At 48.0% G+C, this 26830-nt stretch overlaps 41 non-coding genes across 41 annotated transcripts; all 41 read right to left on the reverse strand.

Moving 5' to 3' along the window:
* Nucleotides 1-205: 205 nt before the first annotated feature.
* Nucleotides 206-369, reverse strand: LOC142710738 (U1 spliceosomal RNA). Its single transcript, XR_012869733.1, has one exon. It is a non-coding gene; the product is annotated as a U1 spliceosomal RNA (small nuclear RNA).
* Nucleotides 370-962: 593 nt separating this feature from the next.
* LOC142710821 (U1 spliceosomal RNA) lies at nucleotides 963-1126 on the reverse strand. Its single transcript, XR_012869807.1, has one exon. It is a non-coding gene; the product is annotated as a U1 spliceosomal RNA (small nuclear RNA).
* Nucleotides 1127-1601: 475 nt separating this feature from the next.
* On the reverse strand, nucleotides 1602-1765 carry LOC142710739 (U1 spliceosomal RNA). Its single transcript, XR_012869734.1, has one exon. It is a non-coding gene; the product is annotated as a U1 spliceosomal RNA (small nuclear RNA).
* A 467-nt stretch (nucleotides 1766-2232) lies between these two features.
* Nucleotides 2233-2396, reverse strand: LOC142710794 (U1 spliceosomal RNA). The gene has a single exon (XR_012869784.1). It is a non-coding gene; the product is annotated as a U1 spliceosomal RNA (small nuclear RNA).
* Nucleotides 2397-2871: 475 nt separating this feature from the next.
* Nucleotides 2872-3035, reverse strand: LOC142710740 (U1 spliceosomal RNA). Its single transcript, XR_012869735.1, has one exon. It is a non-coding gene; the product is annotated as a U1 spliceosomal RNA (small nuclear RNA).
* Nucleotides 3036-3506: 471 nt separating this feature from the next.
* LOC142710741 (U1 spliceosomal RNA) lies at nucleotides 3507-3670 on the reverse strand. The gene has a single exon (XR_012869736.1). It is a non-coding gene; the product is annotated as a U1 spliceosomal RNA (small nuclear RNA).
* Nucleotides 3671-4263: 593 nt separating this feature from the next.
* LOC142710834 (U1 spliceosomal RNA) lies at nucleotides 4264-4427 on the reverse strand. Its single transcript, XR_012869819.1, has one exon. It is a non-coding gene; the product is annotated as a U1 spliceosomal RNA (small nuclear RNA).
* Nucleotides 4428-4902: 475 nt separating this feature from the next.
* On the reverse strand, nucleotides 4903-5066 carry LOC142710743 (U1 spliceosomal RNA). Its single transcript, XR_012869737.1, has one exon. It is a non-coding gene; the product is annotated as a U1 spliceosomal RNA (small nuclear RNA).
* A 467-nt stretch (nucleotides 5067-5533) lies between these two features.
* LOC142710796 (U1 spliceosomal RNA) lies at nucleotides 5534-5697 on the reverse strand. The gene has a single exon (XR_012869786.1). It is a non-coding gene; the product is annotated as a U1 spliceosomal RNA (small nuclear RNA).
* Nucleotides 5698-6172: 475 nt separating this feature from the next.
* On the reverse strand, nucleotides 6173-6336 carry LOC142710744 (U1 spliceosomal RNA). Its single transcript, XR_012869738.1, has one exon. It is a non-coding gene; the product is annotated as a U1 spliceosomal RNA (small nuclear RNA).
* A 471-nt stretch (nucleotides 6337-6807) lies between these two features.
* On the reverse strand, nucleotides 6808-6971 carry LOC142710745 (U1 spliceosomal RNA). The gene has a single exon (XR_012869739.1). It is a non-coding gene; the product is annotated as a U1 spliceosomal RNA (small nuclear RNA).
* A 593-nt stretch (nucleotides 6972-7564) lies between these two features.
* On the reverse strand, nucleotides 7565-7728 carry LOC142710846 (U1 spliceosomal RNA). Its single transcript, XR_012869830.1, has one exon. It is a non-coding gene; the product is annotated as a U1 spliceosomal RNA (small nuclear RNA).
* A 479-nt stretch (nucleotides 7729-8207) lies between these two features.
* LOC142710746 (U1 spliceosomal RNA) lies at nucleotides 8208-8371 on the reverse strand. The gene has a single exon (XR_012869740.1). It is a non-coding gene; the product is annotated as a U1 spliceosomal RNA (small nuclear RNA).
* A 467-nt stretch (nucleotides 8372-8838) lies between these two features.
* Nucleotides 8839-9002, reverse strand: LOC142710836 (U1 spliceosomal RNA). The gene has a single exon (XR_012869821.1). It is a non-coding gene; the product is annotated as a U1 spliceosomal RNA (small nuclear RNA).
* A 475-nt stretch (nucleotides 9003-9477) lies between these two features.
* On the reverse strand, nucleotides 9478-9641 carry LOC142710748 (U1 spliceosomal RNA). Its single transcript, XR_012869742.1, has one exon. It is a non-coding gene; the product is annotated as a U1 spliceosomal RNA (small nuclear RNA).
* A 467-nt stretch (nucleotides 9642-10108) lies between these two features.
* LOC142710799 (U1 spliceosomal RNA) lies at nucleotides 10109-10272 on the reverse strand. Its single transcript, XR_012869787.1, has one exon. It is a non-coding gene; the product is annotated as a U1 spliceosomal RNA (small nuclear RNA).
* Nucleotides 10273-10743: 471 nt separating this feature from the next.
* Nucleotides 10744-10907, reverse strand: LOC142710749 (U1 spliceosomal RNA). The gene has a single exon (XR_012869743.1). It is a non-coding gene; the product is annotated as a U1 spliceosomal RNA (small nuclear RNA).
* A 467-nt stretch (nucleotides 10908-11374) lies between these two features.
* LOC142710837 (U1 spliceosomal RNA) lies at nucleotides 11375-11538 on the reverse strand. Its single transcript, XR_012869822.1, has one exon. It is a non-coding gene; the product is annotated as a U1 spliceosomal RNA (small nuclear RNA).
* Nucleotides 11539-12013: 475 nt separating this feature from the next.
* LOC142710750 (U1 spliceosomal RNA) lies at nucleotides 12014-12177 on the reverse strand. Its single transcript, XR_012869744.1, has one exon. It is a non-coding gene; the product is annotated as a U1 spliceosomal RNA (small nuclear RNA).
* Nucleotides 12178-12644: 467 nt separating this feature from the next.
* On the reverse strand, nucleotides 12645-12808 carry LOC142710838 (U1 spliceosomal RNA). The gene has a single exon (XR_012869823.1). It is a non-coding gene; the product is annotated as a U1 spliceosomal RNA (small nuclear RNA).
* A 475-nt stretch (nucleotides 12809-13283) lies between these two features.
* On the reverse strand, nucleotides 13284-13447 carry LOC142710751 (U1 spliceosomal RNA). The gene has a single exon (XR_012869745.1). It is a non-coding gene; the product is annotated as a U1 spliceosomal RNA (small nuclear RNA).
* A 471-nt stretch (nucleotides 13448-13918) lies between these two features.
* LOC142710752 (U1 spliceosomal RNA) lies at nucleotides 13919-14082 on the reverse strand. The gene has a single exon (XR_012869746.1). It is a non-coding gene; the product is annotated as a U1 spliceosomal RNA (small nuclear RNA).
* Nucleotides 14083-14675: 593 nt separating this feature from the next.
* Nucleotides 14676-14839, reverse strand: LOC142710858 (U1 spliceosomal RNA). The gene has a single exon (XR_012869841.1). It is a non-coding gene; the product is annotated as a U1 spliceosomal RNA (small nuclear RNA).
* Nucleotides 14840-15314: 475 nt separating this feature from the next.
* LOC142710754 (U1 spliceosomal RNA) lies at nucleotides 15315-15478 on the reverse strand. Its single transcript, XR_012869747.1, has one exon. It is a non-coding gene; the product is annotated as a U1 spliceosomal RNA (small nuclear RNA).
* A 467-nt stretch (nucleotides 15479-15945) lies between these two features.
* LOC142710839 (U1 spliceosomal RNA) lies at nucleotides 15946-16109 on the reverse strand. Its single transcript, XR_012869824.1, has one exon. It is a non-coding gene; the product is annotated as a U1 spliceosomal RNA (small nuclear RNA).
* Nucleotides 16110-16584: 475 nt separating this feature from the next.
* On the reverse strand, nucleotides 16585-16748 carry LOC142710755 (U1 spliceosomal RNA). The gene has a single exon (XR_012869748.1). It is a non-coding gene; the product is annotated as a U1 spliceosomal RNA (small nuclear RNA).
* Nucleotides 16749-17215: 467 nt separating this feature from the next.
* On the reverse strand, nucleotides 17216-17379 carry LOC142710800 (U1 spliceosomal RNA). The gene has a single exon (XR_012869788.1). It is a non-coding gene; the product is annotated as a U1 spliceosomal RNA (small nuclear RNA).
* Nucleotides 17380-17854: 475 nt separating this feature from the next.
* On the reverse strand, nucleotides 17855-18018 carry LOC142710805 (U1 spliceosomal RNA). The gene has a single exon (XR_012869793.1). It is a non-coding gene; the product is annotated as a U1 spliceosomal RNA (small nuclear RNA).
* Nucleotides 18019-18493: 475 nt separating this feature from the next.
* Nucleotides 18494-18657, reverse strand: LOC142710756 (U1 spliceosomal RNA). Its single transcript, XR_012869749.1, has one exon. It is a non-coding gene; the product is annotated as a U1 spliceosomal RNA (small nuclear RNA).
* A 475-nt stretch (nucleotides 18658-19132) lies between these two features.
* Nucleotides 19133-19296, reverse strand: LOC142710806 (U1 spliceosomal RNA). The gene has a single exon (XR_012869794.1). It is a non-coding gene; the product is annotated as a U1 spliceosomal RNA (small nuclear RNA).
* Nucleotides 19297-19771: 475 nt separating this feature from the next.
* LOC142710757 (U1 spliceosomal RNA) lies at nucleotides 19772-19935 on the reverse strand. The gene has a single exon (XR_012869750.1). It is a non-coding gene; the product is annotated as a U1 spliceosomal RNA (small nuclear RNA).
* A 593-nt stretch (nucleotides 19936-20528) lies between these two features.
* On the reverse strand, nucleotides 20529-20692 carry LOC142710867 (U1 spliceosomal RNA). Its single transcript, XR_012869848.1, has one exon. It is a non-coding gene; the product is annotated as a U1 spliceosomal RNA (small nuclear RNA).
* A 475-nt stretch (nucleotides 20693-21167) lies between these two features.
* LOC142710758 (U1 spliceosomal RNA) lies at nucleotides 21168-21331 on the reverse strand. The gene has a single exon (XR_012869751.1). It is a non-coding gene; the product is annotated as a U1 spliceosomal RNA (small nuclear RNA).
* Nucleotides 21332-21798: 467 nt separating this feature from the next.
* LOC142710840 (U1 spliceosomal RNA) lies at nucleotides 21799-21962 on the reverse strand. The gene has a single exon (XR_012869825.1). It is a non-coding gene; the product is annotated as a U1 spliceosomal RNA (small nuclear RNA).
* A 475-nt stretch (nucleotides 21963-22437) lies between these two features.
* On the reverse strand, nucleotides 22438-22601 carry LOC142710760 (U1 spliceosomal RNA). The gene has a single exon (XR_012869753.1). It is a non-coding gene; the product is annotated as a U1 spliceosomal RNA (small nuclear RNA).
* A 475-nt stretch (nucleotides 22602-23076) lies between these two features.
* LOC142710761 (U1 spliceosomal RNA) lies at nucleotides 23077-23240 on the reverse strand. The gene has a single exon (XR_012869754.1). It is a non-coding gene; the product is annotated as a U1 spliceosomal RNA (small nuclear RNA).
* A 593-nt stretch (nucleotides 23241-23833) lies between these two features.
* LOC142710868 (U1 spliceosomal RNA) lies at nucleotides 23834-23997 on the reverse strand. The gene has a single exon (XR_012869849.1). It is a non-coding gene; the product is annotated as a U1 spliceosomal RNA (small nuclear RNA).
* A 475-nt stretch (nucleotides 23998-24472) lies between these two features.
* On the reverse strand, nucleotides 24473-24636 carry LOC142710762 (U1 spliceosomal RNA). Its single transcript, XR_012869755.1, has one exon. It is a non-coding gene; the product is annotated as a U1 spliceosomal RNA (small nuclear RNA).
* A 467-nt stretch (nucleotides 24637-25103) lies between these two features.
* Nucleotides 25104-25267, reverse strand: LOC142710841 (U1 spliceosomal RNA). The gene has a single exon (XR_012869826.1). It is a non-coding gene; the product is annotated as a U1 spliceosomal RNA (small nuclear RNA).
* Nucleotides 25268-25742: 475 nt separating this feature from the next.
* Nucleotides 25743-25906, reverse strand: LOC142710763 (U1 spliceosomal RNA). The gene has a single exon (XR_012869756.1). It is a non-coding gene; the product is annotated as a U1 spliceosomal RNA (small nuclear RNA).
* A 467-nt stretch (nucleotides 25907-26373) lies between these two features.
* LOC142710801 (U1 spliceosomal RNA) lies at nucleotides 26374-26537 on the reverse strand. The gene has a single exon (XR_012869789.1). It is a non-coding gene; the product is annotated as a U1 spliceosomal RNA (small nuclear RNA).
* Between the last annotated feature and the right edge of the window lie 293 nt (nucleotides 26538-26830).

Genomic DNA, 26830 nt, shown 5'->3' on the forward strand with positions numbered 1-26830 from the left:
ACTCTGCACTAACATTGAGATAAAGCATCACATAGGAAAGCCACAAAACCAAAGGCAGCTGATAAGGGAGAGAGGAGTATCCAATCCTCTTGGCCACCCAGAGGTCAATTGATGGCTGGCTCGCTCGATCGATCGATCTAGCAAGTATCTCTGACTAGTAATAGTCAGCATTGATTAATAAGCACTGTTTTTCACCAGAGTAAATCAGGGGAAAGCGCGAACGCAGTCCCCCACTACCACAAATTATGCAGTCGAGTTTCCCGCATTTGGGGAAATCGCAGGGGTCAGCACACCCGAAGTGCAATGGATGAGCCTCACCCTGGGAGAACCACCTTAGTGATCATGGTATCTCCCCTGCCAGGTAAGTATGAGTTGCATAGCGCCTGCCAGACAGGCTCCCCTCACAAGAGGCCCTACTAAGTCGCTGAGGATTTTTCCTGGTTTTTGGTCCGAAGCAGGCCAAAGATCACCTGTCTGGATCCAACTGCGCCAAAAAACGGATGCACCTCATTGTACGGAGCCAGGGGTGTGCAGGCACCCCAAATTCCATAAGACACAGGCTCAAGTCTAAGCACTTCCAAGATGCACAGCAACCAGGGTATTAGCATATGGGGCGGCGGCTTCTGGTCAGAGCATTGCCGTGCCGATGAAGCAGTCCCCACATTTGCATGCCGTCACCTGTGAGACAGAGAGGAAGGATAGGTTAGGTTAGGGAAAGGCTCGCCATGCCCTGACTTCTCGAAGCCCAGCAGAAAAAGAAACTTCACTGATCACACTGTTGTTCATCCACGAGGGGGAGACAAAGGCTGCGTATACAGCTAAATATAAAGAGATAATGTACCACATTTTGGATTGAAAAACAGCTTTGTTGACAATCGGTGGTTAAATCACAAGCATACAAGTACCTCTGACTAGTAACAGTCAGCATTGAATAATAAGCACTGTTTTTCACCAGAGTAAATCAGGGGAAAGCGCGAACGCAGTCCCCCACTACCACAAATTATGCAGTCGAGTTTCCCGCATTTGGGGAAATCGCAGGGGTCAGCACACCCGAAGTGCAATGGATGAGCCTCACCCTGGGAGAACCACCTTAATGATCATGGTATCTCCCCTGCCAGGTAAGTATGAGTTGCATAGCGCCTGCCAGACAGGCTCCCCTCACAAGAGGCCCTACTAAGTCGCTGAGGATTTTTCCTGGTTTTTGGTCCGAAGCAGGCCAAAGATCACCTGTCTGCATCCACCTTTTTGGATTGAAAGCAGCTTTGTTAACAATCAGTGGTCAAATCACAAGCATACAGTATACCGTCAACCAGCCCAATCAATCAATATCTTTGACACAGGCTCAAAGTAGCACAACATAGTACAGCAAAGGCACAGGTCCTACACTTTACGTTACACTCTGCACTAACATTGAGATAAAGCATCACATAGGAAAGCCACAAAACCAAAGGCAGCTGATAAGGGAGAGAGGAGTATCCAATCCTCTTGGCCACCCAGAGGTCAATTGATGGCTGGCTCGCTCGATCGATCGATCTAGCAAGTATCTCTGACTAGTAATAGTCAGCATTGAATAATAAGCACTGTTTTTCACCAGAGTAAATCAGGGGAAAGCGCGAACGCAGTCCCCCACTACCACAAATTATGCAGTCGAGTTTCCCGCATTTGGGGAAATCGCAGGGGTCAGCACACCCGAAGTGCAATGGATGAGCCTCACCCTGGGAGAACCACCTTAGTGATCATGGTATCTCCCCTGCCAGGTAAGTATGAGTTGCATAGCGCCTGCCAGACAGGCTCCCCTCACAAGAGGCCCTACTAAGTCGCTGAGGATTTTTCCTGGTTTTTGGTCCGAAGCAGGCCAAAGATCACCTGTCTGCATCCACCTTTTTGGATTGAAAGCAGCTTTGTTAACAATCAGTGGTCAAATCACAAGCATACAGTATACCGTCAACCAGCCCAATCAATCAATATCTTTGACACAGGCTCAAAGTAGCACAACATAGTACAGCAAAGGCACAGGTCCTACACTTTACGTTACACTCTGCACTAACATTGAGATAAAGCATCACATAGGAAAGCCACAAAACCAAAGGCAGCTGATAAGGGAGAGAGGAGTATCCAATCCTCTTGGCCACCCAGAGGTCAATTGATGGCTGGCTCGCTCGATCTAGCAAGTATCTCTGACTAGTAATAGTCAGCATTGAATAATAAGCACTGTTTTTCACCAGAGTAAATCAGGGGAAAGCGCAAACGCAGTCCCCCACTACCACAAATTATGCAGTCGAGTTTCCCGCATTTGGGGAAATCGCAGGGGTCAGCACACCCGAAGTGCAATGGATGAGCCTCACCCTGGGAGAACCACCTTAATGATCATGGTATCTCCCCTGCCAGGTAAGTATGAGTTGCATAGCGCCTGCCAGACAGGCTCCCCTCACAAGAGGCCCTACTAAGTCGCTGAGGATTTTTCCTGGTTTTTGGTCCGAAGCAGGCCAAAGATCACCTGTCTGCATCCACCTTTTTGGATTGAAAGCAGCTTTGTTAACAATCAGTGGTCAAATCACAAGCATACAGTATACCGTCAACCAGCCCAATCAATCAATATCTTTGACACAGGCTCAAAGTAGCACAACATAGTACAGCAAAGGCACAGGTCCTACACTTTACGTTACACTCTGCACTAACATTGAGATAAAGCATCACATAGGAAAGCCACAAAACCAAAGGCAGCTGATAAGGGAGAGAGGAGTATCCAATCCTCTTGGCCACCCAGAGGTCAATTGATGGCTGGCTCGCTCGATCGATCGATCTAGCAAGTATCTCTGACTAGTAATAGTCAGCATTGAATAATAAGCACTGTTTTTCACCAGAGTAAATCAGGGGAAAGCGCGAACGCAGTCCCCCACTACCACAAATTATGCAGTCGAGTTTCCCGCATTTGGGGAAATCGCAGGGGTCAGCACACCCGAAGTGCAATGGATGAGCCTCACCCTGGGAGAACCACCTTAGTGATCATGGTATCTCCCCTGCCAGGTAAGTATGAGTTGCATAGCGCCTGCCAGACAGGCTCCCCTCACAAGAGGCCCTACTAAGTCGCTGAGGATTTTTCCTGGTTTTTGGTCCGAAGCAGGCCAAAGATCACCTGTCTGCATCCACCTTTTTGGATTGAAAGCAGCTTTGTTAACAATCAGTGGTCAAATCACAAGCATACAGTATACCGTCAACCAGCCCAATCAATCAATATCTTTGACACAGGCTCAAAGTAGCACAACATAGTACAGCAAAGGCACAGGTCCTACACTTTACGTTACACTCTGCACTAACATTGAGATAAAGCATCACATAGGAAAGCCACAAAACCAAAGGCAGCTGATAAGGGAGAGAGGAGTATCCAATCCTCTTGGCCACCCAGAGGTCAATTGATGGCTGGCTCGCTCGATCGATCTAGCAAGTATCTCTGACTAGTAATAGTCAGCATTGATTAATAAGCACTGTTTTTCACCAGAGTAAATCAGGGGAAAGCGCGAACGCAGTCCCCCACTACCACAAATTATGCAGTCGAGTTTCCCGCATTTGGGGAAATCGCAGGGGTCAGCACACCCGAAGTGCAATGGATGAGCCTCACCCTGGGAGAACCACCTTAGTGATCATGGTATCTCCCCTGCCAGGTAAGTATGAGTTGCATAGCGCCTGCCAGACAGGCTCCCCTCACAAGAGGCCCTACTAAGTCGCTGAGGATTTTTCCTGGTTTTTGGTCCGAAGCAGGCCAAAGATCACCTGTCTGGATCCAACTGCGCCAAAAAACGGATGCACCTCATTGTACGGAGCCAGGGGTGTGCAGGCACCCCAAATTCCATAAGACACAGGCTCAAGTCTAAGCACTTCCAAGATGCACAGCAACCAGGGTATTAGCATATGGGGCGGCGGCTTCTGGTCAGAGCATTGCCGTGCCGATGAAGCAGTCCCCACATTTGCATGCCGTCACCTGTGAGACAGAGAGGAAGGATAGGTTAGGTTAGGGAAAGGCTCGCCATGCCCTGACTTCTCGAAGCCCAGCAGAAAAAGAAACTTCACTGATCACACTGTTGTTCATCCACGAGGGGGAGACAAAGGCTGCGTATACAGCTAAATATAAAGAGATAATGTACCACATTTTGGATTGAAAAACAGCTTTGTTGACAATCGGTGGTTAAATCACAAGCATACAAGTACCTCTGACTAGTAACAGTCAGCATTGAATAATAAGCACTGTTTTTCACCAGAGTAAATCAGGGGAAAGCGCGAACGCAGTCCCCCACTACCACAAATTATGCAGTCGAGTTTCCCGCATTTGGGGAAATCGCAGGGGTCAGCACACCCGAAGTGCAATGGATGAGCCTCACCCTGGGAGAACCACCTTAATGATCATGGTATCTCCCCTGCCAGGTAAGTATGAGTTGCATAGCGCCTGCCAGACAGGCTCCCCTCACAAGAGGCCCTACTAAGTCGCTGAGGATTTTTCCTGGTTTTTGGTCCGAAGCAGGCCAAAGATCACCTGTCTGCATCCACCTTTTTGGATTGAAAGCAGCTTTGTTAACAATCAGTGGTCAAATCACAAGCATACAGTATACCGTCAACCAGCCCAATCAATCAATATCTTTGACACAGGCTCAAAGTAGCACAACATAGTACAGCAAAGGCACAGGTCCTACACTTTACGTTACACTCTGCACTAACATTGAGATAAAGCATCACATAGGAAAGCCACAAAACCAAAGGCAGCTGATAAGGGAGAGAGGAGTATCCAATCCTCTTGGCCACCCAGAGGTCAATTGATGGCTGGCTCGCTCGATCGATCGATCTAGCAAGTATCTCTGACTAGTAATAGTCAGCATTGAATAATAAGCACTGTTTTTCACCAGAGTAAATCAGGGGAAAGCGCGAACGCAGTCCCCCACTACCACAAATTATGCAGTCGAGTTTCCCGCATTTGGGGAAATCGCAGGGGTCAGCACACCCGAAGTGCAATGGATGAGCCTCACCCTGGGAGAACCACCTTAGTGATCATGGTATCTCCCCTGCCAGGTAAGTATGAGTTGCATAGCGCCTGCCAGACAGGCTCCCCTCACAAGAGGCCCTACTAAGTCGCTGAGGATTTTTCCTGGTTTTTGGTCCGAAGCAGGCCAAAGATCACCTGTCTGCATCCACCTTTTTGGATTGAAAGCAGCTTTGTTAACAATCAGTGGTCAAATCACAAGCATACAGTATACCGTCAACCAGCCCAATCAATCAATATCTTTGACACAGGCTCAAAGTAGCACAACATAGTACAGCAAAGGCACAGGTCCTACACTTTACGTTACACTCTGCACTAACATTGAGATAAAGCATCACATAGGAAAGCCACAAAACCAAAGGCAGCTGATAAGGGAGAGAGGAGTATCCAATCCTCTTGGCCACCCAGAGGTCAATTGATGGCTGGCTCGCTCGATCTAGCAAGTATCTCTGACTAGTAATAGTCAGCATTGAATAATAAGCACTGTTTTTCACCAGAGTAAATCAGGGGAAAGCGCAAACGCAGTCCCCCACTACCACAAATTATGCAGTCGAGTTTCCCGCATTTGGGGAAATCGCAGGGGTCAGCACACCCGAAGTGCAATGGATGAGCCTCACCCTGGGAGAACCACCTTAATGATCATGGTATCTCCCCTGCCAGGTAAGTATGAGTTGCATAGCGCCTGCCAGACAGGCTCCCCTCACAAGAGGCCCTACTAAGTCGCTGAGGATTTTTCCTGGTTTTTGGTCCGAAGCAGGCCAAAGATCACCTGTCTGCATCCACCTTTTTGGATTGAAAGCAGCTTTGTTAACAATCAGTGGTCAAATCACAAGCATACAGTATACCGTCAACCAGCCCAATCAATCAATATCTTTGACACAGGCTCAAAGTAGCACAACATAGTACAGCAAAGGCACAGGTCCTACACTTTACGTTACACTCTGCACTAACATTGAGATAAAGCATCACATAGGAAAGCCACAAAACCAAAGGCAGCTGATAAGGGAGAGAGGAGTATCCAATCCTCTTGGCCACCCAGAGGTCAATTGATGGCTGGCTCGCTCGATCGATCGATCTAGCAAGTATCTCTGACTAGTAATAGTCAGCATTGAATAATAAGCACTGTTTTTCACCAGAGTAAATCAGGGGAAAGCGCGAACGCAGTCCCCCACTACCACAAATTATGCAGTCGAGTTTCCCGCATTTGGGGAAATCGCAGGGGTCAGCACACCCGAAGTGCAATGGATGAGCCTCACCCTGGGAGAACCACCTTAGTGATCATGGTATCTCCCCTGCCAGGTAAGTATGAGTTGCATAGCGCCTGCCAGACAGGCTCCCCTCACAAGAGGCCCTACTAAGTCGCTGAGGATTTTTCCTGGTTTTTGGTCCGAAGCAGGCCAAAGATCACCTGTCTGCATCCACCTTTTTGGATTGAAAGCAGCTTTGTTAACAATCAGTGGTCAAATCACAAGCATACAGTATACCGTCAACCAGCCCAATCAATCAATATCTTTGACACAGGCTCAAAGTAGCACAACATAGTACAGCAAAGGCACAGGTCCTACACTTTACGTTACACTCTGCACTAACATTGAGATAAAGCATCACATAGGAAAGCCACAAAACCAAAGGCAGCTGATAAGGGAGAGAGGAGTATCCAATCCTCTTGGCCACCCAGAGGTCAATTGATGGCTGGCTCGCTCGATCGATCTAGCAAGTATCTCTGACTAGTAATAGTCAGCATTGATTAATAAGCACTGTTTTTCACCAGAGTAAATCAGGGGAAAGCGCGAACGCAGTCCCCCACTACCACAAATTATGCAGTCGAGTTTCCCGCATTTGGGGAAATCGCAGGGGTCAGCACACCCGAAGTGCAATGGATGAGCCTCACCCTGGGAGAACCACCTTAGTGATCATGGTATCTCCCCTGCCAGGTAAGTATGAGTTGCATAGCGCCTGCCAGACAGGCTCCCCTCACAAGAGGCCCTACTAAGTCGCTGAGGATTTTTCCTGGTTTTTGGTCCGAAGCAGGCCAAAGATCACCTGTCTGGATCCAACTGCGCCAAAAAACGGATGCACCTCATTGTACGGAGCCAGGGGTGTGCAGGCACCCCAAATTCCATAAGACACAGGCTCAAGTCTAAGCACTTCCAAGATGCACAGCAACCAGGGTATTAGCATATGGGGCGGCGGCTTCTGGTCAGAGCATTGCCGTGCCGATGAAGCAGTCCCCACATTTGCATGCCGTCACCTGTGAGACAGAGAGGAAGGATAGGTTAGGTTAGGGAAAGGCTCGCCATGCCCTGACTTCTCGAAGCCCAGCAGAAAAAGAAACTTCACTGATCACACTGTTGTTCATCCACGAGGGGGAGACAAAGGCTGCGTATACAGCTAAATATAAAGAGATAATGTACCACATTTTGGATTGAAAAACAGCTTTGTTGACAATCGGTGGTTAAATCACAAGCATACAAGTACCTCTGACTAGTAACAGTCAGCATTGAATAATAAGCACTGTTTTTCACCAGAGTAAATCAGGGGAAAGCGCGAACGCAGTCCCCCACTACCACAAATTATGCAGTCGAGTTTCCCGCATTTGGGGAAATCGCAGGGGTCAGCACACCCGAAGTGCAATGGATGAGCCTCACCCTGGGAGAACCACCTTAATGATCATGGTATCTCCCCTGCCAGGTAAGTATGAGTTGCATAGCGCCTGCCAGACAGGCTCCCCTCACAAGAGGCCCTACTAAGTCGCTGAGGATTTTTCCTGGTTTTTGGTCCGAAGCAGGCCAAAGATCACCTGTCTGCATCCACCTTTTTGGATTGAAAGCAGCTTTGTTAACAATCAGTGGTCAAATCACAAGCATACAGTATACCGTCAACCAGCCCAATCAATCAATATCTTTGACACAGGCTCAAAGTAGCACAACATAGTACAGCAAAGGCACAGGTCCTACACTTTACGTTACACTCTGCACTAACATTGAGATAAAGCATCACATAGGAAAGCCACAAAACCAAAGGCAGCTGATAAGGGAGAGAGGAGTATCCAATCCTCTTGGCCACCCAGAGGTCAATTGATGGCTGGCTCGCTCGATCGATCGATCGATCTAGCAAGTATCTCTGACTAGTAATAGTCAGCATTGAATAATAAGCACTGTTTTTCACCAGAGTAAATCAGGGGAAAGCGCGAACGCAGTCCCCCACTACCACAAATTATGCAGTCGAGTTTCCCGCATTTGGGGAAATCGCAGGGGTCAGCACACCCGAAGTGCAATGGATGAGCCTCACCCTGGGAGAACCACCTTAGTGATCATGGTATCTCCCCTGCCAGGTAAGTATGAGTTGCATAGCGCCTGCCAGACAGGCTCCCCTCACAAGAGGCCCTACTAAGTCGCTGAGGATTTTTCCTGGTTTTTGGTCCGAAGCAGGCCAAAGATCACCTGTCTGCATCCACCTTTTTGGATTGAAAGCAGCTTTGTTAACAATCAGTGGTCAAATCACAAGCATACAGTATACCGTCAACCAGCCCAATCAATCAATATCTTTGACACAGGCTCAAAGTAGCACAACATAGTACAGCAAAGGCACAGGTCCTACACTTTACGTTACACTCTGCACTAACATTGAGATAAAGCATCACATAGGAAAGCCACAAAACCAAAGGCAGCTGATAAGGGAGAGAGGAGTATCCAATCCTCTTGGCCACCCAGAGGTCAATTGATGGCTGGCTCGCTCGATCTAGCAAGTATCTCTGACTAGTAATAGTCAGCATTGAATAATAAGCACTGTTTTTCACCAGAGTAAATCAGGGGAAAGCGCAAACGCAGTCCCCCACTACCACAAATTATGCAGTCGAGTTTCCCGCATTTGGGGAAATCGCAGGGGTCAGCACACCCGAAGTGCAATGGCTGAGCCTCACCCTGGGAGAACCACCTTAATGATCATGGTATCTCCCCTGCCAGGTAAGTATGAGTTGCATAGCGCCTGCCAGACAGGCTCCCCTCACAAGAGGCCCTACTAAGTCGCTGAGGATTTTTCCTGGTTTTTGGTCCGAAGCAGGCCAAAGATCACCTGTCTGCATCCACCTTTTTGGATTGAAAGCAGCTTTGTTAACAATCAGTGGTCAAATCACAAGCATACAGTATACCGTCAACCAGCCCAATCAATCAATATCTTTGACACAGGCTCAAAGTAGCACAACATAGTACAGCAAAGGCACAGGTCCTACACTTTACGTTACACTCTGCACTAACATTGAGATAAAGCATCACATAGGAAAGCCACAAAACCAAAGGCAGCTGATAAGGGAGAGAGGAGTATCCAATCCTCTTGGCCACCCAGAGGTCAATTGATGGCTGGCTCGCTCGATCGATCGATCTAGCAAGTATCTCTGACTAGTAATAGTCAGCATTGAATAATAAGCACTGTTTTTCACCAGAGTAAATCAGGGGAAAGCGCGAACGCAGTCCCCCACTACCACAAATTATGCAGTCGAGTTTCCCGCATTTGGGGAAATCGCAGGGGTCAGCACACCCGAAGTGCAATGGATGAGCCTCACCCTGGGAGAACCACCTTAGTGATCATGGTATCTCCCCTGCCAGGTAAGTATGAGTTGCATAGCGCCTGCCAGACAGGCTCCCCTCACAAGAGGCCCTACTAAGTCGCTGAGGATTTTTCCTGGTTTTTGGTCCGAAGCAGGCCAAAGATCACCTGTCTGCATCCACCTTTTTGGATTGAAAGCAGCTTTGTTAACAATCAGTGGTCAAATCACAAGCATACAGTATACCGTCAACCAGCCCAATCAATCAATATCTTTGACACAGGCTCAAAGTAGCACAACATAGTACAGCAAAGGCACAGGTCCTACACTTTACGTTACACTCTGCACTAACATTGAGATAAAGCATCACATAGGAAAGCCACAAAACCAAAGGCAGCTGATAAGGGAGAGAGGAGTATCCAATCCTCTTGGCCACCCAGAGGTCAATTGATGGCTGGCTCGCTCGATCTAGCAAGTATCTCTGACTAGTAATAGTCAGCATTGAATAATAAGCACTGTTTTTCACCAGAGTAAATCAGGGGAAAGCGCAAACGCAGTCCCCCACTACCACAAATTATGCAGTCGAGTTTCCCGCATTTGGGGAAATCGCAGGGGTCAGCACACCCGAAGTGCAATGGATGAGCCTCACCCTGGGAGAACCACCTTAATGATCATGGTATCTCCCCTGCCAGGTAAGTATGAGTTGCATAGCGCCTGCCAGACAGGCTCCCCTCACAAGAGGCCCTACTAAGTCGCTGAGGATTTTTCCTGGTTTTTGGTCCGAAGCAGGCCAAAGATCACCTGTCTGCATCCACCTTTTTGGATTGAAAGCAGCTTTGTTAACAATCAGTGGTCAAATCACAAGCATACAGTATACCGTCAACCAGCCCAATCAATCAATATCTTTGACACAGGCTCAAAGTAGCACAACATAGTACAGCAAAGGCACAGGTCCTACACTTTACGTTACACTCTGCACTAACATTGAGATAAAGCATCACATAGGAAAGCCACAAAACCAAAGGCAGCTGATAAGGGAGAGAGGAGTATCCAATCCTCTTGGCCACCCAGAGGTCAATTGATGGCTGGCTCGCTCGATCGATCTAGCAAGTATCTCTGACTAGTAATAGTCAGCATTGAATAATAAGCACTGTTTTTCACCAGAGTAAATCAGGGGAAAGCGCGAACGCAGTCCCCCACTACCACAAATTATGCAGTCGAGTTTCCCGCATTTGGGGAAATCGCAGGGGTCAGCACACCCGAAGTGCAATGGATGAGCCTCACCCTGGGAGAACCACCTTAGTGATCATGGTATCTCCCCTGCCAGGTAAGTATGAGTTGCATAGCGCCTGCCAGACAGGCTCCCCTCACAAGAGGCCCTACTAAGTCGCTGAGGATTTTTCCTGGTTTTTGGTCCGAAGCAGGCCAAAGATCACCTGTCTGCATCCACCTTTTTGGATTGAAAGCAGCTTTGTTAACAATCAGTGGTCAAATCACAAGCATACAGTATACCGTCAACCAGCCCAATCAATCAATATCTTTGACACAGGCTCAAAGTAGCACAACATAGTACAGCAAAGGCACAGGTCCTACACTTTACGTTACACTCTGCACTAACATTGAGATAAAGCATCACATAGGAAAGCCACAAAACCAAAGGCAGCTGATAAGGGAGAGAGGAGTATCCAATCCTCTTGGCCACCCAGAGGTCAATTGATGGCTGGCTCGCTCGATCTAGCAAGTATCTCTGACTAGTAATAGTCAGCATTGAATAATAAGCACTGTTTTTCACCAGAGTAAATCAGGGGAAAGCGCAAACGCAGTCCCCCACTACCACAAATTATGCAGTCGAGTTTCCCGCATTTGGGGAAATCGCAGGGGTCAGCACACCCGAAGTGCAATGGCTGAGCCTCACCCTGGGAGAACCACCTTAATGATCATGGTATCTCCCCTGCCAGGTAAGTATGAGTTGCATAGCGCCTGCCAGACAGGCTCCCCTCACAAGAGGCCCTACTAAGTCGCTGAGGATTTTTCCTGGTTTTTGGTCCGAAGCAGGCCAAAGATCACCTGTCTGCATCCACCTTTTTGGATTGAAAGCAGCTTTGTTAACAATCAGTGGTCAAATCACAAGCATACAGTATACCGTCAACCAGCCCAATCAATCAATATCTTTGACACAGGCTCAAAGTAGCACAACATAGTACAGCAAAGGCACAGGTCCTACACTTTACGTTACACTCTGCACTAACATTGAGATAAAGCATCACATAGGAAAGCCACAAAACCAAAGGCAGCTGATAAGGGAGAGAGGAGTATCCAATCCTCTTGGCCACCCAGAGGTCAATTGATGGCTGGCTCGCTCGATCGATCGATCTAGCAAGTATCTCTGACTAGTAATAGTCAGCATTGAATAATAAGCACTGTTTTTCACCAGAGTAAATCAGGGGAAAGCGCGAACGCAGTCCCCCACTACCACAAATTATGCAGTCGAGTTTCCCGCATTTGGGGAAATCGCAGGGGTCAGCACACCCGAAGTGCAATGGATGAGCCTCACCCTGGGAGAACCACCTTAGTGATCATGGTATCTCCCCTGCCAGGTAAGTATGAGTTGCATAGCGCCTGCCAGACAGGCTCCCCTCACAAGAGGCCCTACTAAGTCGCTGAGGATTTTTCCTGGTTTTTGGTCCGAAGCAGGCCAAAGATCACCTGTCTGCATCCACCTTTTTGGATTGAAAGCAGCTTTGTTAACAATCAGTGGTCAAATCACAAGCATACAGTATACCGTCAACCAGCCCAATCAATCAATATCTTTGACACAGGCTCAAAGTAGCACAACATAGTACAGCAAAGGCACAGGTCCTACACTTTACGTTACACTCTGCACTAACATTGAGATAAAGCATCACATAGGAAAGCCACAAAACCAAAGGCAGCTGATAAGGGAGAGAGGAGTATCCAATCCTCTTGGCCACCCAGAGGTCAATTGATGGCTGGCTCGCTCGATCTAGCAAGTATCTCTGACTAGTAATAGTCAGCATTGAATAATAAGCACTGTTTTTCACCAGAGTAAATCAGGGGAAAGCGCAAACGCAGTCCCCCACTACCACAAATTATGCAGTCGAGTTTCCCGCATTTGGGGAAATCGCAGGGGTCAGCACACCCGAAGTGCAATGGCTGAGCCTCACCCTGGGAGAACCACCTTAATGATCATGGTATCTCCCCTGCCAGGTAAGTATGAGTTGCATAGCGCCTGCCAGACAGGCTCCCCTCACAAGAGGCCCTACTAAGTCGCTGAGGATTTTTCCTGGTTTTTGGTCCGAAGCAGGCCAAAGATCACCTGTCTGCATCCACCTTTTTGGATTGAAAGCAGCTTTGTTAACAATCAGTGGTCAAATCACAAGCATACAGTATACCGTCAACCAGCCCAATCAATCAATATCTTTGACACAGGCTCAAAGTAGCACAACATAGTACAGCAAAGGCACAGGTCCTACACTTTACGTTACACTCTGCACTAACATTGAGATAAAGCATCACATAGGAAAGCCACAAAACCAAAGGCAGCTGATAAGGGAGAGAGGAGTATCCAATCCTCTTGGCCACCCAGAGGTCAATTGATGGCTGGCTCGCTCGATCGATCGATCTAGCAAGTATCTCTGACTAGTAATAGTCAGCATTGAATAATAAGCACTGTTTTTCACCAGAGTAAATCAGGGGAAAGCGCGAACGCAGTCCCCCACTACCACAAATTATGCAGTCGAGTTTCCCGCATTTGGGGAAATCGCAGGGGTCAGCACACCCGAAGTGCAATGGATGAGCCTCACCCTGGGAGAACCACCTTAGTGATCATGGTATCTCCCCTGCCAGGTAAGTATGAGTTGCATAGCGCCTGCCAGACAGGCTCCCCTCACAAGAGGCCCTACTAAGTCGCTGAGGATTTTTCCTGGTTTTTGGTCCGAAGCAGGCCAAAGATCACCTGTCTGCATCCACCTTTTTGGATTGAAAGCAGCTTTGTTAACAATCAGTGGTCAAATCACAAGCATACAGTATACCGTCAACCAGCCCAATCAATCAATATCTTTGACACAGGCTCAAAGTAGCACAACATAGTACAGCAAAGGCACAGGTCCTACACTTTACGTTACACTCTGCACTAACATTGAGATAAAGCATCACATAGGAAAGCCACAAAACCAAAGGCAGCTGATAAGGGAGAGAGGAGTATCCAATCCTCTTGGCCACCCAGAGGTCAATTGATGGCTGGCTCGCTCGATCGATCTAGCAAGTATCTCTGACTAGTAATAGTCAGCATTGATTAATAAGCACTGTTTTTCACCAGAGTAAATCAGGGGAAAGCGCGAACGCAGTCCCCCACTACCACAAATTATGCAGTCGAGTTTCCCGCATTTGGGGAAATCGCAGGGGTCAGCACACCCGAAGTGCAATGGATGAGCCTCACCCTGGGAGAACCACCTTAGTGATCATGGTATCTCCCCTGCCAGGTAAGTATGAGTTGCATAGCGCCTGCCAGACAGGCTCCCCTCACAAGAGGCCCTACTAAGTCGCTGAGGATTTTTCCTGGTTTTTGGTCCGAAGCAGGCCAAAGATCACCTGTCTGGATCCAACTGCGCCAAAAAACGGATGCACCTCATTGTACGGAGCCAGGGGTGTGCAGGCACCCCAAATTCCATAAGACACAGGCTCAAGTCTAAGCACTTCCAAGATGCACAGCAACCAGGGTATTAGCATATGGGGCGGCGGCTTCTGGTCAGAGCATTGCCGTGCCGATGAAGCAGTCCCCACATTTGCATGCCGTCACCTGTGAGACAGAGAGGAAGGATAGGTTAGGTTAGGGAAAGGCTCGCCATGCCCTGACTTCTCGAAGCCCAGCAGAAAAAGAAACTTCACTGATCACACTGTTGTTCATCCACGAGGGGGAGACAAAGGCTGCGTATACAGCTAAATATAAAGAGATAATGTACCACATTTTGGATTGAAAAACAGCTTTGTTGACAATCGGTGGTTAAATCACAAGCATACAAGTACCTCTGACTAGTAACAGTCAGCATTGAATAATAAGCACTGTTTTTCACCAGAGTAAATCAGGGGAAAGCGCGAACGCAGTCCCCCACTACCACAAATTATGCAGTCGAGTTTCCCGCATTTGGGGAAATCGCAGGGGTCAGCACACCCGAAGTGCAATGGATGAGCCTCACCCTGGGAGAACCACCTTAATGATCATGGTATCTCCCCTGCCAGGTAAGTATGAGTTGCATAGCGCCTGCCAGACAGGCTCCCCTCACAAGAGGCCCTACTAAGTCGCTGAGGATTTTTCCTGGTTTTTGGTCCGAAGCAGGCCAAAGATCACCTGTCTGCATCCACCTTTTTGGATTGAAAGCAGCTTTGTTAACAATCAGTGGTCAAATCACAAGCATACAGTATACCGTCAACCAGCCCAATCAATCAATATCTTTGACACAGGCTCAAAGTAGCACAACATAGTACAGCAAAGGCACAGGTCCTACACTTTACGTTACACTCTGCACTAACATTGAGATAAAGCATCACATAGGAAAGCCACAAAACCAAAGGCAGCTGATAAGGGAGAGAGGAGTATCCAATCCTCTTGGCCACCCAGAGGTCAATTGATGGCTGGCTCGCTCGATCGATCGATCTAGCAAGTATCTCTGACTAGTAATAGTCAGCATTGAATAATAAGCACTGTTTTTCACCAGAGTAAATCAGGGGAAAGCGCGAACGCAGTCCCCCACTACCACAAATTATGCAGTCGAGTTTCCCGCATTTGGGGAAATCGCAGGGGTCAGCACACCCGAAGTGCAATGGATGAGCCTCACCCTGGGAGAACCACCTTAGTGATCATGGTATCTCCCCTGCCAGGTAAGTATGAGTTGCATAGCGCCTGCCAGACAGGCTCCCCTCACAAGAGGCCCTACTAAGTCGCTGAGGATTTTTCCTGGTTTTTGGTCCGAAGCAGGCCAAAGATCACCTGTCTGCATCCACCTTTTTGGATTGAAAGCAGCTTTGTTAACAATCAGTGGTCAAATCACAAGCATACAGTATACCGTCAACCAGCCCAATCAATCAATATCTTTGACACAGGCTCAAAGTAGCACAACATAGTACAGCAAAGGCACAGGTCCTACACTTTACGTTACACTCTGCACTAACATTGAGATAAAGCATCACATAGGAAAGCCACAAAACCAAAGGCAGCTGATAAGGGAGAGAGGAGTATCCAATCCTCTTGGCCACCCAGAGGTCAATTGATGGCTGGCTCGCTCGATCTAGCAAGTATCTCTGACTAGTAATAGTCAGCATTGAATAATAAGCACTGTTTTTCACCAGAGTAAATCAGGGGAAAGCGCAAACGCAGTCCCCCACTACCACAAATTATGCAGTCGAGTTTCCCGCATTTGGGGAAATCGCAGGGGTCAGCACACCCGAAGTGCAATGGCTGAGCCTCACCCTGGGAGAACCACCTTAATGATCATGGTATCTCCCCTGCCAGGTAAGTATGAGTTGCATAGCGCCTGCCAGACAGGCTCCCCTCACAAGAGGCCCTACTAAGTCGCTGAGGATTTTTCCTGGTTTTTGGTCCGAAGCAGGCCAAAGATCACCTGTCTGCATCCACCTTTTTGGATTGAAAGCAGCTTTGTTAACAATCAGTGGTCAAATCACAAGCATACAGTATACCGTCAACCAGCCCAATCAATCAATATCTTTGACACAGGCTCAAAGTAGCACAACATAGTACAGCAAAGGCACAGGTCCTACACTTTACGTTACACTCTGCACTAACATTGAGATAAAGCATCACATAGGAAAGCCACAAAACCAAAGGCAGCTGATAAGGGAGAGAGGAGTATCCAATCCTCTTGGCCACCCAGAGGTCAATTGATGGCTGGCTCGCTCGATCGATCGATCTAGCAAGTATCTCTGACTAGTAATAGTCAGCATTGAATAATAAGCACTGTTTTTCACCAGAGTAAATCAGGGGAAAGCGCGAACGCAGTCCCCCACTACCACAAATTATGCAGTCGAGTTTCCCGCATTTGGGGAAATCGCAGGGGTCAGCACACCCGAAGTGCAATGGATGAGCCTCACCCTGGGAGAACCACCTTAGTGATCATGGTATCTCCCCTGCCAGGTAAGTATGAGTTGCATAGCGCCTGCCAGACAGGCTCCCCTCACAAGAGGCCCTACTAAGTCGCTGAGGATTTTTCCTGGTTTTTGGTCCGAAGCAGGCCAAAGATCACCTGTCTGCATCCACCTTTTTGGATTGAAAGCAGCTTTGTTAACAATCAGTGGTCAAATCACAAGCATACAGTATACCGTCAACCAGCCCAATCAATCAATATCTTTGACACAGGCTCAAAGTAGCACAACATAGTACAGCAAAGGCACAGGTCCTACACTTTACGTTACACTCTGCACTAACATTGAGATAAAGCATCACATAGGAAAGCCACAAAACCAAAGGCAGCTGATAAGGGAGAGAGGAGTATCCAATCCTCTTGGCCACCCAGAGGTCAATTGATGGCTGGCTCGCTCGATCTAGCAAGTATCTCTGACTAGTAATAGTCAGCATTGAATAATAAGCACTGTTTTTCACCAGAGTAAATCAGGGGAAAGCGCAAACGCAGTCCCCCACTACCACAAATTATGCAGTCGAGTTTCCCGCATTTGGGGAAATCGCAGGGGTCAGCACACCCGAAGTGCAATGGATGAGCCTCACCCTGGGAGAACCACCTTAATGATCATGGTATCTCCCCTGCCAGGTAAGTATGAGTTGCATAGCGCCTGCCAGACAGGCTCCCCTCACAAGAGGCCCTACTAAGTCGCTGAGGATTTTTCCTGGTTTTTGGTCCGAAGCAGGCCAAAGATCACCTGTCTGCATCCACCTTTTTGGATTGAAAGCAGCTTTGTTAACAATCAGTGGTCAAATCACAAGCATACAGTATACCGTCAACCAGCCCAATCAATCAATATCTTTGACACAGGCTCAAAGTAGCACAACATAGTACAGCAAAGGCACAGGTCCTACACTTTACGTTACACTCTGCACTAACATTGAGATAAAGCATCACATAGGAAAGCCACAAAACCAAAGGCAGCTGATAAGGGAGAGAGGAGTATCCAATCCTCTTGGCCACCCAGAGGTCAATTGATGGCTGGCTCGCTCGATCGATCGATCTAGCAAGTATCTCTGACTAGTAATAGTCAGCATTGAATAATAAGCACTGTTTTTCACCAGAGTAAATCAGGGGAAAGCGCGAACGCAGTCCCCCACTACCACAAATTATGCAGTCGAGTTTCCCGCATTTGGGGAAATCGCAGGGGTCAGCACACCCGAAGTGCAATGGCTGAGCCTCACCCTGGGAGAACCACCTTAATGATCATGGTATCTCCCCTGCCAGGTAAGTATGAGTTGCATAGCGCCTGCCAGACAGGCTCCCCTCACAAGAGGCCCTACTAAGTCGCTGAGGATTTTTCCTGGTTTTTGGTCCGAAGCAGGCCAAAGATCACCTGTCTGCATCCACCTTTTTGGATTGAAAGCAGCTTTGTTAACAATCAGTGGTCAAATCACAAGCATACAGTATACCGTCAACCAGCCCAATCAATCAATATCTTTGACACAGGCTCAAAGTAGCACAACATAGTACAGCAAAGGCACAGGTCCTACACTTTACGTTACACTCTGCACTAACATTGAGATAAAGCATCACATAGGAAAGCCACAAAACCAAAGGCAGCTGATAAGGGAGAGAGGAGTATCCAATCCTCTTGGCCACCCAGAGGTCAATTGATGGCTGGCTCGCTCGATCGATCGATCTAGCAAGTATCTCTGACTAGTAATAGTCAGCATTGAATAATAAGCACTGTTTTTCACCAGAGTAAATCAGGGGAAAGCGCGAACGCAGTCCCCCACTACCACAAATTATGCAGTCGAGTTTCCCGCATTTGGGGAAATCGCAGGGGTCAGCACACCCGAAGTGCAATGGATGAGCCTCACCCTGGGAGAACCACCTTAGTGATCATGGTATCTCCCCTGCCAGGTAAGTATGAGTTGCATAGCGCCTGCCAGACAGGCTCCCCTCACAAGAGGCCCTACTAAGTCGCTGAGGATTTTTCCTGGTTTTTGGTCCGAAGCAGGCCAAAGATCACCTGTCTGCATCCACCTTTTTGGATTGAAAGCAGCTTTGTTAACAATCAGTGGTCAAATCACAAGCATACAGTATACCGTCAACCAGCCCAATCAATCAATATCTTTGACACAGGCTCAAAGTAGCACAACATAGTACAGCAAAGGCACAGGTCCTACACTTTACGTTACACTCTGCACTAACATTGAGATAAAGCATCACATAGGAAAGCCACAAAACCAAAGGCAGCTGATAAGGGAGAGAGGAGTATCCAATCCTCTTGGCCACCCAGAGGTCAATTGATGGCTGGCTCGCTCGATCGATCGATCTAGCAAGTATCTCTGACTAGTAATAGTCAGCATTGAATAATAAGCACTGTTTTTCACCAGAGTAAATCAGGGGAAAGCGCGAACGCAGTCCCCCACTACCACAAATTATGCAGTCGAGTTTCCCGCATTTGGGGAAATCGCAGGGGTCAGCACACCCGAAGTGCAATGGCTGAGCCTCACCCTGGGAGAACCACCTTAATGATCATGGTATCTCCCCTGCCAGGTAAGTATGAGTTGCATAGCGCCTGCCAGACAGGCTCCCCTCACAAGAGGCCCTACTAAGTCGCTGAGGATTTTTCCTGGTTTTTGGTCCGAAGCAGGCCAAAGATCACCTGTCTGCATCCACCTTTTTGGATTGAAAGCAGCTTTGTTAACAATCAGTGGTCAAATCACAAGCATACAGTATACCGTCAACCAGCCCAATCAATCAATATCTTTGACACAGGCTCAAAGTAGCACAACATAGTACAGCAAAGGCACAGGTCCTACACTTTACGTTACACTCTGCACTAACATTGAGATAAAGCATCACATAGGAAAGCCACAAAACCAAAGGCAGCTGATAAGGGAGAGAGGAGTATCCAATCCTCTTGGCCACCCAGAGGTCAATTGATGGCTGGCTCGCTCGATCGATCGATCTAGCAAGTATCTCTGACTAGTAATAGTCAGCATTGAATAATAAGCACTGTTTTTCACCAGAGTAAATCAGGGGAAAGCGCGAACGCAGTCCCCCACTACCACAAATTATGCAGTCGAGTTTCCCGCATTTGGGGAAATCGCAGGGGTCAGCACACCCGAAGTGCAATGGATGAGCCTCACCCTGGGAGAACCACCTTAGTGATCATGGTATCTCCCCTGCCAGGTAAGTATGAGTTGCATAGCGCCTGCCAGACAGGCTCCCCTCACAAGAGGCCCTACTAAGTCGCTGAGGATTTTTCCTGGTTTTTGGTCCGAAGCAGGCCAAAGATCACCTGTCTGGATCCAACTGCGCCAAAAAACGGATGCACCTCATTGTACGGAGCCAGGGGTGTGCAGGCACCCCAAATTCCATAAGACACAGGCTCAAGTCTAAGCACTTCCAAGATGCACAGCAACCAGGGTATTAGCATATGGGGCGGCGGCTTCTGGTCAGAGCATTGCCGTGCCGATGAAGCAGTCCCCACATTTGCATGCCGTCACCTGTGAGACAGAGAGGAAGGATAGGTTAGGTTAGGGAAAGGCTCGCCATGCCCTGACTTCTCGAAGCCCAGCAGAAAAAGAAACTTCACTGATCACACTGTTGTTCATCCACGAGGGGGAGACAAAGGCTGCGTATACAGCTAAATATAAAGAGATAATGTACCACATTTTGGATTGAAAAACAGCTTTGTTGACAATCGGTGGTTAAATCACAAGCATACAAGTACCTCTGACTAGTAACAGTCAGCATTGAATAATAAGCACTGTTTTTCACCAGAGTAAATCAGGGGAAAGCGCGAACGCAGTCCCCCACTACCACAAATTATGCAGTCGAGTTTCCCGCATTTGGGGAAATCGCAGGGGTCAGCACACCCGAAGTGCAATGGATGAGCCTCACCCTGGGAGAACCACCTTAATGATCATGGTATCTCCCCTGCCAGGTAAGTATGAGTTGCATAGCGCCTGCCAGACAGGCTCCCCTCACAAGAGGCCCTACTAAGTCGCTGAGGATTTTTCCTGGTTTTTGGTCCGAAGCAGGCCAAAGATCACCTGTCTGCATCCACCTTTTTGGATTGAAAGCAGCTTTGTTAACAATCAGTGGTCAAATCACAAGCATACAGTATACCGTCAACCAGCCCAATCAATCAATATCTTTGACACAGGCTCAAAGTAGCACAACATAGTACAGCAAAGGCACAGGTCCTACACTTTACGTTACACTCTGCACTAACATTGAGATAAAGCATCACATAGGAAAGCCACAAAACCAAAGGCAGCTGATAAGGGAGAGAGGAGTATCCAATCCTCTTGGCCACCCAGAGGTCAATTGATGGCTGGCTCGCTCGATCGATCGATCTAGCAAGTATCTCTGACTAGTAATAGTCAGCATTGAATAATAAGCACTGTTTTTCACCAGAGTAAATCAGGGGAAAGCGCGAACGCAGTCCCCCACTACCACAAATTATGCAGTCGAGTTTCCCGCATTTGGGGAAATCGCAGGGGTCAGCACACCCGAAGTGCAATGGATGAGCCTCACCCTGGGAGAACCACCTTAGTGATCATGGTATCTCCCCTGCCAGGTAAGTATGAGTTGCATAGCGCCTGCCAGACAGGCTCCCCTCACAAGAGGCCCTACTAAGTCGCTGAGGATTTTTCCTGGTTTTTGGTCCGAAGCAGGCCAAAGATCACCTGTCTGCATCCACCTTTTTGGATTGAAAGCAGCTTTGTTAACAATCAGTGGTCAAATCACAAGCATACAGTATACCGTCAACCAGCCCAATCAATCAATATCTTTGACACAGGCTCAAAGTAGCACAACATAGTACAGCAAAGGCACAGGTCCTACACTTTACGTTACACTCTGCACTAACATTGAGATAAAGCATCACATAGGAAAGCCACAAAACCAAAGGCAGCTGATAAGGGAGAGAGGAGTATCCAATCCTCTTGGCCACCCAGAGGTCAATTGATGGCTGGCTCGCTCGATCTAGCAAGTATCTCTGACTAGTAATAGTCAGCATTGAATAATAAGCACTGTTTTTCACCAGAGTAAATCAGGGGAAAGCGCAAACGCAGTCCCCCACTACCACAAATTATGCAGTCGAGTTTCCCGCATTTGGGGAAATCGCAGGGGTCAGCACACCCGAAGTGCAATGGCTGAGCCTCACCCTGGGAGAACCACCTTAATGATCATGGTATCTCCCCTGCCAGGTAAGTATGAGTTGCATAGCGCCTGCCAGACAGGCTCCCCTCACAAGAGGCCCTACTAAGTCGCTGAGGATTTTTCCTGGTTTTTGGTCCGAAGCAGGCCAAAGATCACCTGTCTGCATCCACCTTTTTGGATTGAAAGCAGCTTTGTTAACAATCAGTGGTCAAATCACAAGCATACAGTATACCGTCAACCAGCCCAATCAATCAATATCTTTGACACAGGCTCAAAGTAGCACAACATAGTACAGCAAAGGCACAGGTCCTACACTTTACGTTACACTCTGCACTAACATTGAGATAAAGCATCACATAGGAAAGCCACAAAACCAAAGGCAGCTGATAAGGGAGAGAGGAGTATCCAATCCTCTTGGCCACCCAGAGGTCAATTGATGGCTGGCTCGCTCGATCGATCGATCTAGCAAGTATCTCTGACTAGTAATAGTCAGCATTGAATAATAAGCACTGTTTTTCACCAGAGTAAATCAGGGGAAAGCGCGAACGCAGTCCCCCACTACCACAAATTATGCAGTCGAGTTTCCCGCATTTGGGGAAATCGCAGGGGTCAGCACACCCGAAGTGCAATGGATGAGCCTCACCCTGGGAGAACCACCTTAGTGATCATGGTATCTCCCCTGCCAGGTAAGTATGAGTTGCATAGCGCCTGCCAGACAGGCTCCCCTCACAAGAGGCCCTACTAAGTCGCTGAGGATTTTTCCTGGTTTTTGGTCCGAAGCAGGCCAAAGATCACCTGTCTGCATCCACCTTTTTGGATTGAAAGCAGCTTTGTTAACAATCAGTGGTCAAATCACAAGCATACAGTATACCGTCAACCAGCCCAATCAATCAATATCTTTGACACAGGCTCAAAGTAGCACAACATAGTACAGCAAAGGCACAGGTCCTACACTTTACGTTACACTCTGCACTAACATTGAGATAAAGCATCACATAGGAAAGCCACAAAACCAAAGGCAGCTGATAAGGGAGAGAGGAGTATCCAATCCTCTTGGCCACCCAGAGGTCAATTGATGGCTGGCTCGCTCGATCGATCGATCTAGCAAGTATCTCTGACTAGTAATAGTCAGCATTGATTAATAAGCACTGTTTTTCACCAGAGTAAATCAGGGGAAAGCGCGAACGCAGTCCCCCACTACCACAAATTATGCAGTCGAGTTTCCCGCATTTGGGGAAATCGCAGGGGTCAGCACACCCGAAGTGCAATGGATGAGCCTCACCCTGGGAGAACCACCTTAGTGATCATGGTATCTCCCCTGCCAGGTAAGTATGAGTTGCATAGCGCCTGCCAGACAGGCTCCCCTCACAAGAGGCCCTACTAAGTCGCTGAGGATTTTTCCTGGTTTTTGGTCCGAAGCAGGCCAAAGATCACCTGTCTGGATCCAACTGCGCCAAAAAACGGATGCACCTCATTGTACGGAGCCAGGGGTGTGCAGGCACCCCAAATTCCATAAGACACAGGCTCAAGTCTAAGCACTTCCAAGATGCACAGCAACCAGGGTATTAGCATATGGGGCGGCGGCTTCTGGTCAGAGCATTGCCGTGCCGATGAAGCAGTCCCCACATTTGCATGCCGTCACCTGTGAGACAGAGAGGAAGGATAGGTTAGGTTAGGGAAAGGCTCGCCATGCCCTGACTTCTCGAAGCCCAGCAGAAAAAGAAACTTCACTGATCACACTGTTGTTCATCCACGAGGGGGAGACAAAGGCTGCGTATACAGCTAAATATAAAGAGATAATGTACCACATTTTGGATTGAAAAACAGCTTTGTTGACAATCGGTGGTTAAATCACAAGCATACAAGTACCTCTGACTAGTAACAGTCAGCATTGAATAATAAGCACTGTTTTTCACCAGAGTAAATCAGGGGAAAGCGCGAACGCAGTCCCCCACTACCACAAATTATGCAGTCGAGTTTCCCGCATTTGGGGAAATCGCAGGGGTCAGCACACCCGAAGTGCAATGGATGAGCCTCACCCTGGGAGAACCACCTTAATGATCATGGTATCTCCCCTGCCAGGTAAGTATGAGTTGCATAGCGCCTGCCAGACAGGCTCCCCTCACAAGAGGCCCTACTAAGTCGCTGAGGATTTTTCCTGGTTTTTGGTCCGAAGCAGGCCAAAGATCACCTGTCTGCATCCACCTTTTTGGATTGAAAGCAGCTTTGTTAACAATCAGTGGTCAAATCACAAGCATACAGTATACCGTCAACCAGCCCAATCAATCAATATCTTTGACACAGGCTCAAAGTAGCACAACATAGTACAGCAAAGGCACAGGTCCTACACTTTACGTTACACTCTGCACTAACATTGAGATAAAGCATCACATAGGAAAGCCACAAAACCAAAGGCAGCTGATAAGGGAGAGAGGAGTATCCAATCCTCTTGGCCACCCAGAGGTCAATTGATGGCTGGCTCGCTCGATCGATCGATCTAGCAAGTATCTCTGACTAGTAATAGTCAGCATTGAATAATAAGCACTGTTTTTCACCAGAGTAAATCAGGGGAAAGCGCGAACGCAGTCCCCCACTACCACAAATTATGCAGTCGAGTTTCCCGCATTTGGGGAAATCGCAGGGGTCAGCACACCCGAAGTGCAATGGATGAGCCTCACCCTGGGAGAACCACCTTAGTGATCATGGTATCTCCCCTGCCAGGTAAGTATGAGTTGCATAGCGCCTGCCAGACAGGCTCCCCTCACAAGAGGCCCTACTAAGTCGCTGAGGATTTTTCCTGGTTTTTGGTCCGAAGCAGGCCAAAGATCACCTGTCTGCATCCACCTTTTTGGATTGAAAGCAGCTTTGTTAACAATCAGTGGTCAAATCACAAGCATACAGTATACCGTCAACCAGCCCAATCAATCAATATCTTTGACACAGGCTCAAAGTAGCACAACATAGTACAGCAAAGGCACAGGTCCTACACTTTACGTTACACTCTGCACTAACATTGAGATAAAGCATCACATAGGAAAGCCACAAAACCAAAGGCAGCTGATAAGGGAGAGAGGAGTATCCAATCCTCTTGGCCACCCAGAGGTCAATTGATGGCTGGCTCGCTCGATCTAGCAAGTATCTCTGACTAGTAATAGTCAGCATTGAATAATAAGCACTGTTTTTCACCAGAGTAAATCAGGGGAAAGCGCAAACGCAGTCCCCCACTACCACAAATTATGCAGTCGAGTTTCCCGCATTTGGGGAAATCGCAGGGGTCAGCACACCCGAAGTGCAATGGCTGAGCCTCACCCTGGGAGAACCACCTTAATGATCATGGTATCTCCCCTGCCAGGTAAGTATGAGTTGCATAGCGCCTGCCAGACAGGCTCCCCTCACAAGAGGCCCTACTAAGTCGCTGAGGATTTTTCCTGGTTTTTGGTCCGAAGCAGGCCAAAGATCACCTGTCTGCATCCACCTTTTTGGATTGAAAGCAGCTTTGTTAACAATCAGTGGTCAAATCACAAGCATACAGTATACCGTCAACCAGCCCAATCAATCAATATCTTTGACACAGGCTCAAAGTAGCACAACATAGTACAGCAAAGGCACAGGTCCTACACTTTACGTTACACTCTGCACTAACATTGAGATAAAGCATCACATAGGAAAGCCACAAAACCAAAGGCAGCTGATAAGGGAGAGAGGAGTATCCAATCCTCTTGGCCACCCAGAGGTCAATTGATGGCTGGCTCGCTCGATCGATCGATCTAGCAAGTATCTCTGACTAGTAATAGTCAGCATTGAATAATAAGCACTGTTTTTCACCAGAGTAAATCAGGGGAAAGCGCGAACGCAGTCCCCCACTACCACAAATTATGCAGTCGAGTTTCCCGCATTTGGGGAAATCGCAGGGGTCAGCACACCCGAAGTGCAATGGATGAGCCTCACCCTGGGAGAACCACCTTAGTGATCATGGTATCTCCCCTGCCAGGTAAGTATGAGTTGCATAGCGCCTGCCAGACAGGCTCCCCTCACAAGAGGCCCTACTAAGTCGCTGAGGATTTTTCCTGGTTTTTGGTCCGAAGCAGGCCAAAGATCACCTGTCTGCATCCACCTTTTTGGATTGAAAGCAGCTTTGTTAACAATCAGTGGTCAAATCACAAGCATACAGTATACCGTCAACCAGCCCAATCAATCAATATCTTTGACACAGGCTCAAAGTAGCACAACATAGTACAGCAAAGGCACAGGTCCTACACTTTACGTTACACTCTGCACTAACATTGAGATAAAGCATCACATAGGAAAGCCACAAAACCAAAGGCAGCTGATAAGGGAGAGAGGAGTATCCAATCCTCTTGGCCACCCAGAGGTCAATTGATGGCTGGCTCGCTCGATCTAGCAAGTATCTCTGACTAGTAATAGTCAGCATTGAATAATAAGCACTGTTTTTCACCAGAGTAAATCAGGGGAAAGCGCAAACGCAGTCCCCCACTACCACAAATTATGCAGTCGAGTTTCCCGCATTTGGGGAAATCGCAGGGGTCAGCACACCCGAAGTGCAATGGATGAGCCTCACCCTGGGAGAACCACCTTAATGATCATGGTATCTCCCCTGCCAGGTAAGTATGAGTTGCATAGCGCCTGCCAGACAGGCTCCCCTCACAAGAGGCCCTACTAAGTCGCTGAGGATTTTTCCTGGTTTTTGGTCCGAAGCAGGCCAAAGATCACCTGTCTGCATCCACCTTTTTGGATTGAAAGCAGCTTTGTTAACAATCAGTGGTCAAATCACAAGCATACAGTATACCGTCAACCAGCCCAATCAATCAATATCTTTGACACAGGCTCAAAGTAGCACAACATAGTACAGCAAAGGCACAGGTCCTACACTTTACGTTACACTCTGCACTAACATTGAGATAA

The sequence above is a fragment of the Rhinoderma darwinii genome, unplaced genomic scaffold, assembly GCF_050947455.1.
Source record: "Rhinoderma darwinii isolate aRhiDar2 unplaced genomic scaffold, aRhiDar2.hap1 Scaffold_4278, whole genome shotgun sequence".
Lineage (NCBI taxonomy): Eukaryota > Metazoa > Chordata > Amphibia > Anura > Rhinodermatidae > Rhinoderma > Rhinoderma darwinii.